At 39.5% G+C, this 6,031-nt stretch overlaps 1 pseudogene; it reads right to left on the minus strand.

The window, feature by feature from the left end:
* Positions 1-6,031, minus strand: part of LOC109215672 — a 27,037-nt pseudogene that overhangs the window by 6,522 nt on the left and 14,484 nt on the right.

Here is a 6,031-nt window from a genome sequence, read left to right on the forward strand (position 1 = left end):
AAGAGGACTATTGGTAAATCATGTTCCTAAAAGTAAAATCGTTTTACAGGAACTAAGCAAAGGAATGGAAACTCAGTCATCTGATAAACAAAACGACCATATACAAAACCCTGAAGTCGGATTTGACATACCATTGCATTTTAGTAGTGGGAGAAATGTCAATAAACTTAGTGTCCCCCAAGAACAAGTGCTCGAAGTCATACTACCACAAAGTAGTGGGAGTTATGTAGAGCAAACTGCACAACAGGAAGAAGTCGTTGATATCCTTTTGGATAGCATGGAGACTCAGGTTCCTGATGAGATTGCGGTTCAACCACAGAATCAAAATGGTGTAGTTGCACGTGATGTAGTGCGTAGTCGTAGTGGGAGAGTAATAAGACAGCCAGTTCGTTATACGCTCTTGGGAGAATCATATGATAGGATCCCTGAGGAGCATACTTCTGAACCTGTCAATTACGACCAAGCACTACATGATAAAGATGCCGATAAGTGGGTTGCCGCGATGAAATCAGAGATGGGGTCAATGTACTCTAATCAAGTCTGGGATCTTGTAGAACCACCTGATGGGGTTAAACCCATTGGATGCAAGTGGATCTATAAGAAAACAGAGGTGTAGACGGAAAAGTGCAAACTTTTAAAGTAAGGCTTGTAGCGAAAGGGTTCACTCAGAAAGAAGGGATCGATTATGAGGAAACCTTCTCGCCGGTAGCCATGCTTAAGTCTATAAGGATTCTATTATCCATTGCTGCTCATTATGATTATGAGATTTGGCAAATGGATGTCAAGACAGCCTTTCTTAATGGAAGTCTTGATGAGTGCATCTATATGATGCAACCAGACGGTTTCGTGGAAAGTGGCAAGGAACACATGTTGTGTAAACTTAAAAGGTCCATTTATGGAGTGAAACATGCATCTAGGGCATGGAACACTTGTTTCGACAAGGCGATTAAAACATTTGGTTTTGATCAGTGTCTCAACGAGTCTTGTGTATACAAAAAGTGGGATGGAGACAAAGTGGCATTTTTGATCTTATATGTAGATGACATATTGCTCATAGGAAATAATGTGGGCATGTTGAATTCAGTTAAGCAGTGGTTGTCTACACATTTTGATATGAAAGATTTGGGAGAAGCGGCTCATATCCTTGGGATCAAACTCTTGCGAGATCGCAAGAAAAGGATATTAGGCTTGTCCCAAAGTCTTTATATTGATACAATACTCTCCAGGTTTAGCATGCATGATTCCAAGAAAGGATTTCTTCCTTTCAGACATGGAATTTCCCTATCTAAAGATCAGTCTCCTATGACTGATGAAGAGATAAAAAAGATGAATAGCCTGTTTGGCCAAGCTTCTTTTTGGCCAAAAGTGCTTTTTTTTTTTTGCCAAAAGCACTTTTGGCCAAAAATTGAGGTGTTTGGCCAAGCTTTTGGAAGGAAAAAAAGTGCTTTTGAGGAGAAGCAGAAAAAAGTAGCTTCTTTCCAAAAGCACTTTTCTGAGAAGCACTTTTGAGAAAAATATACTTAGAAGCAGTTTCTTAAAGCTTGGCCAAACACTAATTGCTGCTCAGAAGTGCTTTTCAAACTAATTAGCCAAACATAAACTGCTTCTCACCAAAAGTACTTTTGAGAAAAGCACTTTTGAAAAAAAGCACTTCTCAAAATAAGCTGATTTTTGCAGCTTGGCCAAACGGGTTAGAAGCCTGTCCCTTATGCATCAGCTGTGGGGAGCCTCATGTATGCTATGTTATGCACTAGGCCTGATATCTGCTTTGCCGTTGGCGTTGTTAGCAGATTTCAGTCTAATCCTGGGAAAGAGCATTGGACGGCGGTTAAACATATAATCAAGTACCTGAAAAGGACTAGGGATTACATGTTGATCTACCATTCGGATGACCTTGTACCTATTGGGTATACTGATTCGGATTTCCAATCAGACAGAGATTCTAGAAAGTCTACCTCAGGTAATGTGTTTACTCTTGGAGGTGGAGCCATAAGTTGGAGGAGTATCAAGCAAACTTGTGTTGCTGATTCCACCATGGAAGCAGAATATGTGGCAGCTTCTGAGGCAGCCAAAGAGGCAGTTTGGCTCGGTAACTTCCTGAGAGAGTTGGGCGTGGTTCCCTCGATTCAAGCACCAATTACACTTTATTGTGATAATAGTGGTGCGGTTACAAATTCAAAGGAGCCACGAAGCCATAAAAGGGCAAAACACATTGAGCGTAAATATCATTTAATTCGTGATAATGTAGTGGTCACCAAGATTGCGTCAGAGAACAACTTGGCGGATCCGTTTACTAAGAGCTTACCACAGAAGACTTTTGATAAGCATGTAGAAGGAATGGGTGTCAAAATTGTAGACGCATGGTTATTAGTCTAAGTGGGAGATTGTTAGAATATACTATAAGCCATACGCGTCCTGCCGCGGTTACGCCAGGACCGCGGCCAAAGTGGCCTTCAGAATCTGCAGCAGTGTTCTGCCGCGGTCCTACCGCGGTTACGCCAGGACCGCGGCCAGAGTGGCCTTCAGAATCTGCAGCAGTGTTCTGAAGGCCAATTATTTATTTACTTGTTTAAATTCCATAAAGTTTCCTTTTATATAGATCATGTATTGGTTTGTATGTCCATTGCTTACATAGTAGATGATTTAGTGTATAGAGTTTAGCTTATACACGGAAGATTAAATCATCGGTTCTTGTAAGACATAGAAGTTAATGTTCACAATCTAATGATGGAATTGGACAAATCATCGGAATGGTTGTAGTACAAGATTAAATGTAAATTTATCTTGATTATGGGAATAGGTCTAATTCCAACTTCTTGTGCTAATACATTTTGTATGTATTGAACGGATCAAGTAGAGATAAGTATTTTATACTGACTTTATAAAATAATTTCTCTAGTCCATTTAATGTACTTATACTCTTAATCCTGATATAATTATTATTAGCTGTGTATGTCACTTGTTGTTTTGATTTATTAAAAGGCGAGATTCTTTCGTGAGTCAATAAGCCTGGTAAATTGGATAACAATGATATACATTGGCGAAGTAATAATTAGTTGATGGAATCCATGTCTCGATTTTGAGATTGATGATACTCCTTTATGAAAGCTTATAAGTTTTCATGTGTAAACTCGGCCGGTGGATTTTGTATCCGACACATGAAATAAGTTAAGTGTAAGTCTAAAGGAAGTAATCAATAAATTAAATAGTCAGTAATTTAATTTGATTGATTAGTATCTGAATTTTAACATGGGGAGTTAAATAAGATTTTATGGAAGAATTTCGAAATTGAACTAAGGAGTGCAATTACGAATTTTTAGTGGAATAATTCGTAATTTATTATGGTAGAAATTAATTTCAAATTTCGAAATTAATTCCATAATAGGAAGCCTTGTTAATTAAATTCTGTGGTCCATACTGTGCCTGAATAATAGGAAATAAAGGAAACCTTTCCTTGGTGGAAGAAGAAAACCTAACAGGTTTTGGAAAAGTGTTTTGACCTAAAAAACGCAGCTATATATATATATGGTATATAGCTGGTCGTTTTGGTGACAGAAAAAAAAAACACACGTTTTTCTTCCTTGAATTTCGCCCACCCGAAGTTCTCTGTTTTCCGGTTTTTATTTGGGTAACACAGTAGAAGACTGTGGAAGGTTGCTGAGGTCTTGCAATTCTGGAACTGGAGAAGAATATCAATTTGCTTTGTTCACGCTTCAAGAGGTAACTCGTATAATCTCCGTATGTGCTAATTGTTTAGATTACACGTGATTATGATGCTATGTTTGCTTCCGCTGCGCAATATGATCCAACAACAACAACCATATTTGATCCCATCATTCTTGTTTTGAAGATTTTTCCATATTTCTCGACTCGGGGTTGAACAAATTCTTCATATATTTTGTTCTTTTTTTGTGATTTGTAGAATTGTAGAGTTTCTCCAATCCAGGGAAGCCCCATTCTCCTGGTGGAAGCTTATTTTTCTTGCTCTTGGACTTGTGGCTAATTTTGTAATGTCTCAATAGAAGAAAAAAGGCTAGTATGAAAAAGACTAAGGCCAAAGAAAGATGAAAGTTTATTTCAATACCCATTGAAAAAATAGAGATTATAGGGAAAAATATGTGATTTTTGCAGATTTCAGTGTGTTAATTAGATGAAGAGCTAATGCTTATTTATATGCTTTGCATGGGGGAATAACTTAAATTAGAACAACAAAAATCACTTAAAGTCAAAGTCATTTTGCCGCCCCAGAAAAAGTCAACCAATTATATAACTATATTTAGCTGGTCAAATCCATTCATAATAATACGGTTGTAGACCAGCTCGCATGCACCTCGACTATTTTATTTGATATTTACTACTACCTTCTATCAACAAAGATATGAGATCATTAATCGAGACCTCGAAATCCACAAAGATGGGAAAAAATCACCTAACGTTCATTCCCTAAAACAGTTATCGTGTAAAATCTATGATCCTTCATGATTGTTTGCTCAAAAGTTATCACATATCTTATGAGTATAAAACAATATAAATAAATTACGGAAAAATCATAGCAAATCGTAATAATCCATTGGACCAAGCGAAGAACATGAAAATAAGTACTCAAGGTTAGGAGAAGAAATCTTAACAGCTTTTATTGATAATATTTGTTTGGTCTGCCTCTCTATGAAGAGGTTCAGAGCCTTACAATGGTGTTTTCTCTTCCCATAAGATGGGTATATTTTTCTCTTCTCTCTCTCTCTTTTGTGAATAGTGGTGAAGAAGCAGCCCCCTTTCTAGGGCTTTCACTCTTAGTATTTATAGATGTGAGCTTCGTGAGCTGGCAATAAATGGTCGTGGCCGCGCTGAGGTTCCGTCCCCATGGGGGAATGAATGGGCCGTGCCCTTGTAGATTAAATCGGACAAGAGTCGAATCCTGTTATGAATAAGTGGCCATACCACTTATTAATTATGGACTAGCTCAAGACGAGATTAACTCCATTAATTACCGTGAGATCGGATTCTGACCCATACAGTTAGTCCCTCCGCTTATTGAGGTCGTGTTTCGGCCGAGCTCGATGAGCGGACTTCATCGGTTGTGATTTTTAAAAAAAACTCGAATAAGGGGGTCGACTTATTGACGGCGGTGGCCTTAGCCGTTTACACGTTGGAGATGGCCGTAGCCTTTCACATATTAGAGACGGTCGTAGCCTTTCATATATTGGAGATGGTCGTAGCCTTTCATATATTGGAGATGGCCGTAGCCTTTCATATAATGGCGATGGCCGTAGCCTTTCATATATTCGAGATGGCCGTAGCCTTTCATATAATGGCGATGGCCGTAGCCTTTCATATATTGGAGATGGCCGTAGCCTTTCATATAATGGCGATTTGGAGATGGCCGTAGCCTTTCATATAATGGCGATGGCCGTAGCCTCTCAAATGTTGGAGTGCCTTTCATACATTAGAGATGGCCGTGGAGAATGAGTATGCGCCGGGTATGTATTTGGTCACGTCCAGAATTTTGAAGGCGTACGGCGCATTCTTTCAGCGTTCGCAGGCTGTTGCGATTATTCCGACGACGGGACGTTGGCGGATGGCTAAGAAGCCGCTTCGCGGAGCTTGTCATAATGACGCATGCTTCGGCAGAACCGAACCGTTTTACGGTTGGTCGTGCAGTTAATGATGGCTATTGGGTTTCGCGAAAGCCACTTATGTTGCCTATAAAGGTGGGTTGAGGCATTTATTTCTCATATCTTCATTGTTCATCTGAGAGAGATTCTGAGGAAACTTTTTCGTTCTGCTAATTCTTCTTCTCCTTTCTTTCCTTTGATTGTGATAACCTTTGTCTTGCCCACCGAATTCTATCCCTTTCTCTTTAGTAGATCAACAATGGCAGGCAGTTCTTCCCACGATGCTCTTCCGATAGATTTTCCGGTAGTTGAAGGGCCACCTCCGGCAATGGGAGGTGCAGAACAGATAGAGACCGGAGAAGTTTCGTCGGTTGACGAGGTAGTTCCTCGGCCCGGAGGTCTGGCGATTGATTTCACTG

Source organism: Nicotiana attenuata, unplaced genomic scaffold (genome assembly GCF_001879085.1).
Source record: "Nicotiana attenuata strain UT unplaced genomic scaffold, NIATTr2, whole genome shotgun sequence".
NCBI lineage: Eukaryota > Viridiplantae > Streptophyta > Magnoliopsida > Solanales > Solanaceae > Nicotiana > Nicotiana attenuata.